The 16,440-nt window shown below is 37.7% G+C and overlaps 2 protein-coding genes across 17 annotated transcripts in view; one reads left to right on the top strand and one right to left on the bottom strand.

Moving 5' to 3' along the window:
* Positions 1–16,440, bottom strand: part of cmss1 (cms1 ribosomal small subunit homolog) — a 291,722-nt gene that overhangs the window by 102,828 nt on the left and 172,454 nt on the right. Inside the window, exon 5 of one of the 16 annotated variants that reach the window (XM_072260147.1) lies at positions 8,284–8,393. The exons of the other annotated variants lie outside the window; for them this stretch is intronic. The gene's annotated coding sequence lies outside the window, so the exon portion shown is untranslated. The remainder of the gene's footprint in view (positions 1–8,283; positions 8,394–16,440) is intronic. 16 annotated transcript variants of the gene reach the window in all.
* LOC140199712 (filamin A-interacting protein 1-like) overlaps positions 1–16,440 on the top strand; it is a 152,223-nt gene that overhangs the window by 38,281 nt on the left and 97,502 nt on the right. The window lies entirely within an intron of this gene.

Genomic DNA, 16,440 nt, shown 5'->3' with positions numbered 1-16,440 from the left:
TGAGGTCCTACATATGGAATGCATCACTTTAATTGGTAGGGGATGACATCAGGATTTATAAACGTGTAAGCAGGTTGACAGCACACTTGAAACAACCTCTTTAACTCATTACCCCTCCAAATACAAAATAAATCCTTTCAATATGGGACAGAGTAGAACACATACCACATCAGCACTGAAACAAAGTCTTTTGTTTCCACAGTTTATTACTTGCAGAATATTGAATTTTTTAAGAAGATCAACAGCAACTCAGTAAAGAGGAGCTATTTCCTAAATTTGCAGCAGCTTTAAATCATATTTGAACCTGGCTAGTAACAAAGGTTGCTCCAGAACTATTTTAAGCAGAACATCATGCTAAAAAATAAAATCTCTAGTACATTTCTCAAGTTGTGAACATCCCAAAGAACATCACAGCCTATGATATATTCCTGTTATGTAGTCACTACTGTAATGTAATTGGCACTTAACTATTGCTAAGCAGGGTTGATTTCATTTTAACTGGAATCATAAAATGATGCAATGTAGAAAGGGGCTGTTCAGTGTACATCTGTCTTAGCTTTTTATCCAACACTATTCAAGCAGACCCACGCCATGCTCTTTGACTGCCCACTCTGCAGCTTCTTCCTTTTTAAAGCATATATTTCAATTCAACTTGGAAAAGAACTTTGAAGTTGTTTTTACCACCTTTGCAGGGATGTATTTTGGAATGCACTATTTGATGCTTTTCTTAAAAAAAAGTTAATTCTGCTTGAAGTTAATAAAATAAATATTTGTACACAGATGCATATTTATTCAAAGTGGAAGGAAATACATTTATTTCTCCTCAAGGGCACAGCTGACACAAAGAACAGAAATGTAGAGAATACTTTTCTCTAAGTAACTAATGAGAAGGAGACTGGAAAATACTTCAAACATCAATTTAAAAATTACTTGAAAATCTAGAATGTAGAGATATTTTGGGGAAAGAATTGAGAAACAGTATCAGGGTATGAATCTTCAATGGAAGAAATTGCATTGACAAAGGCTGGATGGCTCATTTGTGTGGTAATAGTGGCAACTTAATACAATAATACAATACAGAAATGCATTCATTGTGAAGTTATTGCTCAAGGGAAACTTGATGTGAAAATGGTAACATTCCTGGGAACTATTGGTACAATTGTGTTTGTGATGTGATGGCCAAATACCTAAAGCTTTAATAATTCCATTCCATTCATTTATTTCCTGATCACCTTTCTTGAAACTTCTTTTAAATACTTTTATATCCTATTATTGAGGACAAGAAATTAACATTGAGTAATACAACAGGAAATAAGTGCATGAAAGATTCTTCACTCTTCCTTCCTCTATTCATTTTGGTAAAAATGTTAGTGGCTTGGAATCTCTACACAGCTGCATTTACCAGTTGTTGGCAGTCGTCTACCTATCAGCCTATCTTACTTGAGAACCCCAGCCCACCCCCACCCCCAGCATGAATTTCAGGAAAGAAGCTGACTATCAGCTGATTGTGGAGAACTTGGGAGTCACACAATCTCACTAATCAGCAATCCCAGTGTGGCATGAGAAGCAATCATGGCTTGGCGTAAAGGCTAGCAATGCCAGTAAGTGAGGCAGTGTAATTAGTTGTGATGCTGCAAGAACGTCTCCCAGGGTTGGAATTTAGTGCGCTAACAATGGTATAACTTGGGTGGCCATAGACAGAAGTTATGCTATTCCTCAATTTTTACTGTGGAACAGGTGCCCAGTCTTCAAGTAGTTAATGATTGCTCAGATTTTATTTGGAAAGTTGGGTGAGAATGGTGATGTTTGTTGATGTCTCACCAAGTAGTGGGACTGTGATTAGAACAGAGAGCACAGAACAGTACAGCACAGCACAGAAAAGGCCCCTCAGTCCATGATGTTGTGCCAATTGTTTAACCTACTCCAAGCTCACTCTTAGTTTGTTTCTTTTCCAGTATGTTCTTTCAAAGGCAGTGGAGTTTTGAACCTGTTATGTGTGATTCCATCAAGATCTACTATTAATTGGACTGCTTCAAGGTGGTTTGCCTCTGGACATCAGGATGTTCAGTGTGGCCTACAGAAGGAAGGGTCAGAAAGGATCCTTGTGACTTCCCAGAGCTGACTACCTACTCATCTGTGGTAGCTCCTGAGCCGGGTCAAGCAGCAGTACGCTGCTAGTGGATAGACACATGAAGCAGTGTTTGGTGTGTTGGCTCTGATGCCCCAGACAGTATCCCACAGCTTTCATGTGAGATATACCTATATTTAAAGCTAGCTTTTATATCATGTAAGTGCTGTGATAAGTCAGCTTATGATCAAGTGTGGTCCCAGAATATTATGATGTTGAATTGCTGGTGAGTGGGAAGTTACAGACTTTTCAGACTATTCAGATGGAAGACTGAAACAACAGGACAACATTAGGCTGTAGCTCCATTTCCTGAAAAAGAATATATAGATATTCTGAAAGAACCTCAGGACATTCAATAAATCAATGTCCTGAACTTCTTTAGCCTGGCAAGCCAAGGCCAAGTCACTATCATGTGCAAAGGGACAAGACAACTGGGAGCTTCAGGAGAAATGTCAGAAGTCTATGTTGACAGGAGCCAGTGGTAGGGCTTCTCTTGCATCTATTATTTGTTGATTGTGCATGGAAGGCTAATTTGATTTCAAATTGTATATAGCACTGATGCTTGCTGATCATAAAATTAATTAGCTGTCGGATTATTTGTTTGCTTATGCAAAGAAATTTGTTTTGGAGTGTTTCAAGAGCTGTGCCATAATCATAGATCACGAGCAAAGATCCTGTCTTCGATTTTTCCTGGAATCCAACCAAACTGATACTGGTGACAGGTTCTTGATTAATATGGGCATCAAATATTACGGGAAAGAGGCAGCAGAATACTAGTGATAAGTTCCTCATTAGTTAAGATGTCCAAGGTTACGGTGAAGAGGCAGGAGAATGGGGTTGAGCAAGATAATAAATAAGCCACGATGGAATAGGCTAATTCTGCTCCTATGTCTTATGATCATAATGTGAGAGATCAGGTGCAACTTCTTCATGTGCAAGAACCTTCTGTTAATAGGTCACTGCTGCTTTTAGATTGGACTTCAGTCTGTATAACAGGCTTTCAAAGACGTTGTATGTCATTGGGAGCTGGAAGGCATAAGAGCTCATGTTTGGGCATAAGGGTTTGAAAAACCTTGCCTATTGTATGAAATTTCTGAGAAACTGAAATTCTTGAAAGCAGATTTGCCTTCCCTACTGGCTAATATCCTTTGAATTTCTTAGAAATTGTGAAGCATAGTATTGCATCGATTCTGGCTGTTGGTGTAGCTGCTGGTTTGTTTCTTCTAGGCAGCATCAAGAGTCTTCATGCCTTTTAGCTTAAAATGCAGAATGTCAATGTTCTGCCTTGTTTCTATCATTATGTGAGACACCTTTCTTCAAGTGAATTAAAGAATGCTCTGGCAACTCCATATCCTTGTATTCTACTAGCAGTTGATAACTTTCTGAATTCCAGCAAAAAGCTCAGGGAACAAACTTGGTGGATGACAATCTGAGAAGTTAATGTGCCTTGGACATTGTTACAAATAGGGGAAGATAAGCAAGAGGCATAGACAGTACATTAGCAGTTAACTCCTGAAGTTGTTGGGACAGGTGAATAGCCTTTCCATTTGGCAGAGTGAAAGGTGCTGGGCTGTTTGTTGTTGGTGGTTTGTTCCCTCATGGTTGGAGAATACTACAGCACAGAAACAGGCCCATCGGCCCACCTGGTCAATACTGGCATGGTCCTCTGCATAGTCTCAACTAGCTGCACCTAGACCATAGCCCCGTCTCATCCATGTAACTATACAAACTATTTTTAAATGTTACAATTGATCCCACAGCTTGCACTTCCACTGGCAACTCATTGCACAGTCGCAGCACACTCTGAGTGAAGTTTTTCTTAAATATTTCACCTTTCACTCTAAATCTATAACCCAGTCTCACCCAACCTGAGGGAAAAGAGTCTGCATGCATTCACTCTATCTATACCCTTCATGGATTTGCCTACCTCTAAGCTTTCTCCTCATTTTCCTGCGTTCCAGGGAATAAAGTCCTAGGTTATTCAGCCTTTTATTATAACTCAGGTCCTTAAATCCTGGCAACATACTTGTAAAGTTTCTCAGCATTATTAATATCTTTCCTGAAGGCAAGATCTCTGGCTTCTTCTGCTAAGCCAATTTTGAATTCAATTGACTACTTCATCCTGAATGCTAAGTGACTTAACATGTGATACTGCCTGTTGAAATTACTATTATAGTTAGGTGTGCTGAACACTATAAATAATGTTGTGCCTTTGCTGCTTTACAGACATTTTTGAATGCAACCTCACTGAAAATGGAGATGCTAAAATCTGCTGCAATAAACACACTACTGGAGGAACTATGACACAAAAGAGAAGTTTCAAATCCAAGATTTAGTATACAAAGCTTGAACTAAATATAAGGGATGGGTTCCATGGTCAGTCATGGAAGAGCCAGAATCTGCGCTTTTCAACTCTATGATACTCTGCTCTGCTTACTACCCAAGACCAGAAAGCATACAGGTAGAAATTAATTGTAACATGGCATTTTTAAAAATGACAAGGTTTTGAATGAGATAAACCACATCTTCTAGCAAAATAATACAGTATTACATCATAAGCTATTTTCATCTTATTATGCCATTCAAATCATAATGAATTAAGCATGTTTGTAAAAAACAGCAATTTTATAATCACCTATACAACAAATCATAACCCAACTTAAGCCGGGAAGCGTCGGAACATGCAATCTTCACATTCCTGTTACTCCACTAACAACTTCAGACCATTCCAATCGGGTTACTTCAGCTTTACTTCATCCCACAAGAATTCATTGATCTTTATGTTGAATAAAAAGAAGATGCAACGATTATAACAATTTGTGGGTATGTTAATATAATCTCAATGCCAGTAATTTTTTAAAATTTCAAAATAAAATGGACATAATCATTACAAAAGAAATGAGGTTTGCTAAAACATACCACACTTCAGATATTACACAGGACTATAGGGCCCAATTAAAGATTTCCAAAGTTGTGCAATAAACTGGCATGTAATAAGTAAACATATTTTCTCATTTATGCATTAAGTAACCATGGCATTATAAAGGATTTCCTAAAATAAAGTGCGTATATAAACAGTGGAAATTTGGCAGAAATTTTAACTGCAATAATATTTAAAATATACACGTCTTTCGCAGATAAACTTTCCTCTCTATTGCATCAGATACTCCATAACTCTATGCAGAGTAGAGTGCTGTTTCAACACTGGTCAAAAACAAAAGATAGCCTTTAGTTCTTGAACAAGCCAGTAATTAGCCTAACATAAGAATTTGAAACATCTAATCACTCAGCTAGACAGTGATTATATTTCAGGATACTCATTTACACAAAATCTAAATCAGTTAAATATAAGTTTGACATTCTGACAAGAGTTCCAATAGCAAGTCCATTGCTAGCTTTTCCACGAAGTGCTGGCAGATGGATGTGCAGATCAACTCTCCAGAGTTCTCCGCGTAGTTATCTCAGTAAAAGTTTTCATAAATAAATTTCAAATATAAGCAGTTTCCGGGTATACATCAAGATTTGGGGTGTAGTAAATTTTCACAGTTTTAGACACGGGAATTTTGTTTTTGTTCTGGTGGAGCAACTTATGTTACATTAACTACAGTGGACTCTGGTTAATTGGGCCATTGTTTAATCAGGACAGCCACTTACTTGGGACAACTCTTAAAGAACAAAAACTAATCACAAAAATAGCCGAGATTTCTTTTGTTTATTTGGTATACTATGCCACTTAATTGGTGCAAGTGACTGTTGCCAAACAGGTTAGACATGTGGCACTTGTGTGGCTATTAGACACTACACTGTGCTTAGAGTGAACAGTTTTTAAATAGTGTCAGTTAAGTGTGCTTGTATTCAAAAACCAGTGATCTTTAGCAGTGATAGCTGGTGAAATATAAGCAGTAAGACAATTTGGAACTGTTTGGTTTCAAGCATTCAGGCTTGGAGATGCCGGAAACAGCCAGGAATGAAAAGGAAACTATTTCACTACTTCAAAAAGAACTACAAAGTATTTGAAGGTATCAACAATCATCTTCAAATGTTACAATGAAAATGAAGATTTGAAGGATGTGATCATCAATAGCATTGTATGAAGGTAGTCCATTATCTACACTAGGTGTTTATTCATTTATTCAATCAAAAGGACATGACAGTGTAATCTAGATGAATTCCTCCATCAATAACTATTAGGAACTATTGCACCATTTTATAGTACTGCAGTAGTATTGGTACTGTTCTAATTTGTTTTGTATTTCACTTAACTACAGAATTTGTTACTTAGTTAAAATTATTTTTAAATTTTTATACCTTTTTAACCATTTCCATGAAACTTCGACTAATTGGGGCAGCCGCTTAATTGGGCCAATTAACTGGAATCCACTGTATTTACGTTTATTATGCCCTTCAGCATGATATTAATCTTTTCTCAACTTTCACTTCTAATAGAAAGCAAATCAAGTGGACAATTCATAATTATCAAGGGCAACCACTTTCATTGGCAACCCATTTAAAATTTTTAAAAGCTATCCTGTGAAATGCAAGTGGTACAATGCCTTTCTCATTACTGCTTAATGTTTTTCTACACTGCTGTTGAAAAGCAAAAGCTGCAACACACAGCAACAGCCTGGCACTGTGGCATAGCAGTTAGCATAAAGATCAGGGTTTAATTCCTGCTGCAGCCTGCAAGGAGTTTGTATATACTCCCTGTGACCATGTGAGTTTCCACCAGTTTCCTCTGATGTTCCAGTTAAAGTTAGTAAGTTGTGAGCATGCTATGTTTGCACTAGACGCATGGCGACATTTGCAGGCTGCCTTCAGGTCATCCTGGACTGTGCTAATCTTTGACACAAATAATTGCATTTCACTGTATGTTTCAATGTTTCAAATACATGTGACAAATAAAACTAATCTCAATTATTAACAAAAAAACTGGCTTGTATGAGCAGATAGAGGACGACAAAAATATTCACAGTCAAACAAAAGGAAAGATCAAATGTTATGCCAAATCTTTGCCCTAGGTAAATTTTAACGTGCTTTAAAAGGGGGAAGGAGGAGTAAAATGGTCTGAGGAGACAATGCCAGAGAGTGCAGCCTTTACATCTGAAGGCATGACTATCTGAGTGATACAGTATGTTCTAAAGCTGGAGGGATGATGGAGAAAGAGGATCTGATTGTACGAGATAAAACAGGTTATCTGAGTCCAATGTGTCATATGCAATTTATGCAGTGCTGCAAACTTGAAGGAATATACTAATTGTCTTGTCAGTGCCATGATGAAACAGATTGAAGCAGTCAAGTAGATAGCATTGATTGTGCAGCAATAATATATCATCTTTTTCTCTAGTCTACAATGACTAGTCTACTCTCAATTGTCAACCAAGTGATAGAAGGTGCCTTAGCATGTGCCACAGCAGCGATATAACCTGTCCGTTCACCCCATCCAAAGATCTAAACAGTCCTTCCAAGTTAGGCAGAAATTTACCTACATCCACAATCTCCATCAGCATAGGAGTACTGCAGGAATGTGTGCTTAGCACCCTGCTCTACTTTCTTTATGCCTATGACCATGTGACTAGGTACAGCTCCAACACCATATACAAATTGGCTGATCACACCACACTTGTGGGCCCTATCAAATCTGGTGATGAATCAGCATACAGGAGGCAGACTGAAAATTTGGCTGAGTGGTGTAATAACAATAACCTCTCACTCAATATCAGTTAAGACCAAGGAACTGATAGTAGACTTCACGAGAGGGAAACCAGAGGTCCATGAGCCAGTAATTATTAGAGGATCAGAGTTGGAGAGGGTCAGTAACTTTAAATTTCTGGGTGTCAGTATCTCAGAAGACCAGTTCTAGACCCATCATATAAATCTAATTGCGAAGAAAGCACAACAGCGCCTTCCTCAGGAGTCTGTGGAGATTTGGCAGGTCATCAAAAACCTTGGCAAACTTCTACAGATGCATGGTGCAATGTGTGCTGACTGGTTGCATTACAGCGTGGTATGGGAACACCAATGCCTTTGAGCAGAAAATCCTACAAAACGTAATGGGTTCGGCCCAGTACATCACGGGTAAAACCCTCTCAACCATTGAGTACATGTACATGAAACGCTGCCATAGGAAAGGAGCATCCATCGTCAAAGATCCTCACCATCCAGGCCATGCTCTTTTCTCGCTGCTGTCATCAGGTAGAAGGTACAGGTGCCTCAGGACTTGCTCCACCAGGTTCAAGAATAGTTACTATGCCTCAACCATCAGGCTCTTGAACAAAAGGGGAAAGGGGATAAGTACACTCATTTAAGGACTCTTTTGTCTTGTTATATTATGCTCATTATTTGTTGCTATTTACTTATGTCTGCATTTGCACAGTTTGTTCCTGTTTATAGTTACTGTCTTATAGATTTGTTAAGTATGCGCACAGAAAAAGAATCTCAGGGTTCTATGTGGTGACATGTATGTACTCTGATAATAAATGTTACTTTTAACTTTGAACCTGATCTACTGCATTCGTGCTGTGGTCTTCCCTACACTGAAGAAACCAAGCACAGATCATCATTTTGCAGAGCATCACACATTGACTGCATGGCCATCTCAAGCTTCCATTGCATGGTACTTTAATTCTCCTTCCCACTCCCATGCCATTCTATCTGATCTCAGTCTTCTCCATTGCTGTGCAGAGACCAAACACAAATTGTAACAATATATTCCGTTTTGATAGCATACAACCCAACCTCGTGTTCTTCCTCCACACACTTTCACCTGTTCACTTAGATTTCTTTTCCCTATTTTCACCACTCCAATTCTCCTCTCCCATCTTGTTTAATCTATACCTATCAGCTGCTCTCCTACCCCACCCTCACCTGGTTCCATGTACCCATCATCCTTGCTCCATTTTGTTATCAGTCTCTGCTCCATTCCACGCTCGTACTGTACTGACAATCTTTCTCTCCCCTCTCAGTCCTGATCCTGAGCTTTGACCCAAAAAGTTAATATTCACCTTTTCCCTCCACAGATGCTGCTTCACCCACTGAGTTCTTCAAGCATTTTGTTCATTTTTGTTCCAGGTTCCGCATTCGCAATCTTCTTTATCCTCATTCCCAAAAACCTGCCTCTGCATACTCCCTTTAGCTTATGCAAAGAACATTCAGCTACAGCCTTGGTCTGAACAGGGTTTGTCTCATCTCTTAAGTTTGAACTGAGGTTTCTCTGATTTCATGGTTGATTACAAACAGAGCAAGCTGTTGAGGTAGCTGAATTACTGATACTATCTATGCAATTTCCACATTAAGCTACATGTGTGCAAGAGTTCCAAATTTACTGCCAATTTCCCTCGTTTAATGAAAGCATACGCTGATTTTGGTGATCATTGTTATTATAACCCCCAAAATCAGAGCAGAAATAATAAATTCCTCCAATGGTAGTGCTCAGATATGTGACACTAGAAATTTGCAAAGCACATACTTGCTCATTTTTATGCTGAGCCTTCCATGAATATTGTATTTTGCAAACTGCTGTCAACATTTTATATTCCTTTTATAACTCTAGATTTTGGGACTCTATTATTGGATATGTTGAATGTTCTCTTGAAAGATATGCAGTGATGATGAAGAATAGGATGATTGCACTTTCTCAGGTGGAAGTATTTTGTACTGTACAAGCAGCAAATCCAGGAGCCAAATGTGCAGCACACCTTCAGTTCAAATGGATTTCCAGAACGGAAAAAAGCCAAACTGATGAAAGTGAATAAAGCAATGCAGGGAAACATCCAAAACTGTCAAATAAGCCACATATTTACACACACAGCAGCATGATTCCTGTTGGCAACTTGTATGGTATATTTTAAATTAAATGTGGAAGTTTCACAGCATTTACACATTCAATTAAAACCCAGACAGGAATGTTTCATAAATGTTTTACTGTGCAAAGCAGGGAAGCTGAAGGTGCTGCAGTAAACAACCCGATGCAAAAGAGGGAGATTGTGTTTTAAAACAGTCCATCTTTCTTTAAAGTATAATCTAGCTTTAATACTTAAATTGAATGGATCATATTAAGATACAGTAAGCACCTAAGGGCAATAACTTACCATTTTTCAGACAAGGCAGTACATGTAATGCGAGACCAGCAGTGGCACTGTACATTTTTGTGGCACCTAGCTACACTGTGAAAGGGGGTAAACTTTGAAGTCAAGGAGTGCACAGAAAGAATATATGTGATTTATCACACAGATGTCTAAGAAAACATATTGCTTCCTTACACTCAGATGTTAAGCAGAGGAGCACGGTGGAACAAACAATTGTCAGGTAAACTTGGCTTTAGTCACTATGTCACCCTGCTAACCTTATAACATCAATCATGTTGCATGAGCACTGATGTAATTCAAGAGGAATGTCTGATTCACAAGGATCAGTCCACTAAAATCTTTTTAAAAGGCCAAGAACTAATTTAATAAGCTTCACCAAAAATAGAATTAGTGTTCCAAGTTTATGCTTCACTAAATTAAAAAATAGCATTCACCTAAATATAACTCACAGCATTAAGAAACAATTAATTGTAACTTATTAGAAGGATTTAAATAAACTTTTGATTATTTTTCTAAATCACTTTAAGCTTGTGCAAACCACTATGGAATATTTGAGTGTATTCACATAACAATGAACTGAATTTCAATTTAATACCACAATGGAAAAAATGCAACAAATATTTATAAAGATTAGTAAGGACTATTGACGAATAAATAAATATTATGAGAAAAATTCTTAAGCTATTTAACAGACTGATATTTATATCTATGGTTCAATTGTCAAAAGTTAGAGATAGGATTGTCAAAATCCTAACAGTGGGGTCATGATTGTGGCAATTTAGCTACTCTGGTTCAGGTCCCTGTGGGAGTTTGAGGTCAGCAGAAAGGCATTTAAACAGCATTCAGCAGGTGAGCACAAGCATTGCTAGAGATGTACTTCTGGTTCTCATCAAGCCAGTATCCAGAGGAACTCAGCTGCCTGTCCACTACAGAGGATTCCTCAGAACACGCACCCATCCATTTGCATCAGTAACGCTGTACCCTGGATCCTACACTAATCTTAATCATTTCTGCACCTCCACCTGGAAAAGGCTCGTCTCAAATACAAATAGTCATAGTCATACTTTATTGATCCCCAAGGAAATTGGTTAGTACAAAAATTCACACAATACTCATAGACTCCAACATATTTGACACCTAGGCCTCTCTTCTGCTGACACCATTTAATGCACTGTAATCTTATCATCACAATTACTGCTTTGATAATGTAGTATAACAACTTCATTTTATAGAATGGTACATCTTCAACCGATCTTAAGTATCGAGAAAACATTATAAATGTGATACGTGTGCACATTTCATAAATATACTGGAGCCCAGCTGTCTATGTCCTAACAGTTTCTCAGCAGATACAATTGCTGCTCTTGCCTACTTGTTCCAAAAGCCTTATAAACACAAGTTGAGTTAACAACCACACTTCCAATCTCAACTTTAAGAGGACTGTTCAGACATGCTTCTTTTATAAATGAAAAACAATAAAATGAATAGCAGGTATTTTTAATTATCTATTGCAACTCAAAAGGCAATACTTTAAGAAAGGTTCTTCAGTCTGAAAGACCAAATGGAAGGACGAAGTCTTGGATTTTTCCTTCATAAACAAATTCCGCAGTATACTGTATATGTTGCATAGTACACTAATAAAATTAAAAGGGAGAATGGTCAGGGATGGTCAGTGGTCAGGTATTGTCTATGGAGAGAGGAAAAGGGTCACTGTTTCCTTCATCCCTTCTACATATATACTGTATATTCATACAATTAAAACACATATTGCTAGTAAAAACTGATACATACCAAAGGAATTAAGAACATGGCTACATACTGTAAATTACTGTCAAAAATAAATAAATTCTTGTTAACACTAAGTAAGCAACCCTGTGGGCCAAAGGCCTGTTCCTGTGTTGTACTGTGCTAGGTACAATGAGGACAGGGAGAAGCATCAGTTAGATACTTGCTTCATTATCAAATATACATGAGCATATTTAACTTTTCAGTAAGAAAAGGGAGCTTTATTCTGATTGTTTATAGCATTAGGAATTTTATAATCATTCTTTTCACAATTTGTACTGAAATAATGACAGATTACTCAATGGCCTGCTCTGCTGTCCATCTATATCTGGTTTCAGCTCCGAAACGTCAAGTCTGACAATATTTTATTTTATTTATTTAGAGACGCTGCACAGAGTAAGCCCTTCCTACCCCTCAAGCCACACCACCTAGCAATCCTCTGATTTAACCCAAGCCTAATTATGGGACAACTTACAATGACCAATGAACCTATTAACTGGGACGTCTTTGGACTGCGGGAGGAAACCAGAGGACCCAGAGAAAACCCATAAATTCCACGGGGGGGGGGTTGTATAGACTTCTTAGAGATGATGTCGGAACTGAACTCTGAACTGCGACAGCCCGAGCAGTAACACTAACCGCTATGCTACCGTGGCGCCCATACTAGACTGCATATTCAAGTCAAAAATGTCAGGTCAAAATACAATGCAGAAAGGAAGAGCCTATTTAACTCTCAATAATTTTTTCCCAGTAACTCTGCAGTATTTGAAATAGACCTCCAAGTCAAATATCTCCATAAGCTTTGTTACTTGATTCCAGGAATACTTATATGAAAGTCAGAATTCGAATTACAATCAAGTTTAATATTTCTGACATAAGCCATTAAATATTTGGTTTTATGACAGCAATACATAAAAAATCACCATAAATTACAATAAGAAATAAATGTTAAAAAAAATTAATTAAGTAAGTAATGTAAAATGAGAGCAAAAATAGTCAGGTTGTGTTCATTGACCATTCAAAAATCTGATGGCAGAGGGAAAGAAGCTGTTTCTAAAATATCTTTAGGCTCCTGACCCTCCTCTCTGATGGTAGTAATAAAAAAGGAGTGTGTCCTAGGAGCTGGGTTCACAGAGTCACCCCAGCAACCCTAATTGAACCCTGACCTAATCATGGGAGAATTTCCAATGACCAATTAACCCAGCTGGTACATGTTTGGACTGGAGGAGGAAACGGGAGCACCCGGGGAAAACTCACACATTCCTTGGGGAGGACGTACAAATGAAGCCACGTTTGAACTTTGAACTCCGATACTCTGAGCTGTAATAGCGTGGTGCTAATTACTACACTACCATGGTGGGGTTTGTAGCGTAGTGCAAACTATATCTCCTAGTTCTAGTCTCAGTTTTGTTTAAGGTTATTGTCATTCAACCATCTCTACTTATACACCTAAACAAAACTTTGCTCCTCTGGGGCCAAGGTGTAAAACATAGTACTTATAATCACACACAGCACATACAGTCACAAAATAATATTAGCACAAGCTAGATTGTTACCAGTGGAAAAAATTTCCTGCCTCTATCTTGAATAATACCTTTTTCATAATTCAAATTTTTCAAAGGTACATTTAATGTCAAGAGAAATGTATACAATATACATCCTGAAATTCTTTTTCTTTGCAACCATCCACGAAAACAGAGGAGTGCCCCAAAGAATGAATGACAGTTAAATGTTAGAACCCCAAAGTGCCCTCCCAGCTCCCCCCCCACGGATAAGCAGCAGCAAAGCAACGACCTCCTCTCCCACCAGCAAAAGAGGCATCAACACCCTCCACCGAGCACTCACGCATGCAGCAAAGCATCAATAAAGACACAAATTTGCAGTACCCCAAAGACTACTCGTTCACCCAATAATTCGACATACTACAGGCTCTTTCTCTTCCAAATAAGGGAAAAAGAGGTGCCCCTGTTTCACGGAAGCATCTAATTTTATATGCTTCTAGAAGATCCCCACTCATTCTTCTGAATTCCTCCAAGTACACTCAGTGGCTACTTTTATTAGGTTCATTTGTATACACGCTCATTAATGCAAATACTTTATCAGTCAATTATCTGGTGTCAACTCAAAGCATAGTTTGCAAGTTAGCACCAGTGAATCACAGCGATGTACTGCAGGCTATGTACAATACTTCTAAATATACCTCTTTTGAATTACTCTCACTGCAATCTACAGTATGTAATTTCCCTTTATACAATGTACTTTTAAATCAACTGATTGAGAAGAATTGCCAAACTGGTTCAAGCTGACAGGAAGGTGACAGTAACTCAAATAACCACACATTACAATAGTGGAGTGCAGAAGAGCATCTCTGAACACACATGTTGAACCTTGAAGTGGATGGGCTACAGCAGCAGAAGATCACAAACATACACTCAGTAGCCACTTTATTAGGCTACAGTGTAGTGTGTTTGTCTTCATTGCAAGACAATTTGAGCAAAAGAGCAAGAATGTTGTTCTACAATCGTATGAGGCCTTGGTGAGACCATATCTGGAGTTTGTTGTGCAATTTTATTCTCCTTATCTGAGGAAAGTTGTTCCTGCCATGAAAAGTGTTTACAATGGTTTACACATGTGATTCCCAGAATGGCAAGATCACCATATGAGCAGAGATCGAGTTATTTAGGCCTATATTCACTGGAGTATTGATAAATGAAAGGGCCTAAAGAAAGCTATAAATTTCTAACAGTGATTGAAAGACTAGAAACTGGGAGAATATTCCTAATGGGTGGAGAGCCAGAACCTCAGAATAACACTCAGGTTTAACAGCACCTACATACAGTGGTGCTAGAAAGTTTGTGAACAACAAGACAATGATCCAAAAGACAAGAGTAAATCAACAATAGGATGATTTAAAAAGAAAATTAGTGTTTTGGAATAGCTGAGTCAAAATCCTAACATTAATCCTACAGAAATGTTGTGGAAGGACATGAAGCAAGCAGTTCATTTAAGGGAGCCCACCATCATCCCAGAGTTGAAGCAGTTTTGTAAGGAGGAATGGCTTAAAATTCCTCCAAGCCAATATTCAAGACTGGAAATGTTTGGATAAAGTTATTGCTGTGCATGAGGGTCACACTGGTTGCTGAAGGCAAAGGTTCACATACTTTTTCCAAAAAATACATGTAATATTGGATCATTTTTCTCAATAAATAAATGAACAAGTATAATTTATGTGTTATTTATCTAATTGGGCTCTCTTTATCTGGTTTTAGGACTTACGTGAAGATTTGATCACATTTTAAGTCATATTTATGCAGAAATAGAGAAAATTCTACAGGGTTCACAAACTTTCTAGCACCACTGTATGTTGTGTAATTTGTTGTTTTGTAGGAGTACATTAAAATACTTAATAATAAAAACTGTAAGTTACAATAAATATATATGTGTACATGAAAATTAAAGTAGTGCAAAAAGAGAGGAAAATAAAATAATAAGGTAGTGTTCATGGGTTCATTGTCCATTCAGAAATCTGATTGTGGAGGGAAGAAGCTGTTCCTGAAATGTTGAATGTGTAACTTCAGGTTCCTGAGATCAGAAGAAATTTGTTCACCCAAAGGGTGGTAAATCTATGGAATTCTATGCTTCAAAAGTAATTTAGTCCAAGTAATTAAATATATTCAAGAAGGATATGGATTCAAGAACCAGCTACCAAAGCAGATGTTCGGCTACGGAGGATCAGCCCAAGGGGCGAAGTGGCCTGTTTCAGATCCTATTTTCTACATCCCTTTGAAATGAAGGATAAGGTTTAGACAAGGAAGTTAAAGTAACTGGCAGCAATAACTTCAAGAGAAATTGATGCTTTCAATTATTGTTCTGCTTAAATTTTTCAAATATTCAAAAAAAATCATGTAACAATTATTTGATTTATGACTTCTGCATTTCAGGTTCTACAAAAAGGTTGCCTAGTAAAATAAAATCAGTTGCAGTAGATATTTTCTTTTTCATACAATATTGGAGGTTAATGCACATGTTAAAACTGTATACTTTACAGTTAAGCATTTTCTGAATAAATATATCAGAATCAGGTTTATTATCACCAGCGTGTGACATGAAATTTGTTAACTTAGCAGCAGCAGCAGTCCAATGCAATACATAATCAAGAGGAGAAAAAATATAATAAATAAAATAAAAATAATAATAAATAAACAAGTAAATCAATTACAGTATACATATATTGAATAGATTTTAAAAATTTGTAAAAAAAACATTAATACTGTATATTTTAAAAAAGTGAGAGTGTCCGTTTAGGAATCGGACGGCAGAGGGAAAGAAGCTGTTCCTGAATCACTGAGTCTGTGCCTTCAGGCTTCTGTACCTTCTACCTGGTGGTAACAGTGAGAAAAGGGCATGCCCTGGGTGCTGGAGGTCCTTAATAATGGACGCTGC

Source organism: Mobula birostris, chromosome 6 (assembly GCF_030028105.1).
Source record: "Mobula birostris isolate sMobBir1 chromosome 6, sMobBir1.hap1, whole genome shotgun sequence".
In the NCBI taxonomy this organism is placed as follows: domain Eukaryota; kingdom Metazoa; phylum Chordata; class Chondrichthyes; order Myliobatiformes; family Myliobatidae; genus Mobula; species Mobula birostris.
Note: the sequence above shows the minus strand (reverse complement) of the source record. Positions and strands in the feature narration are given on the sequence as shown.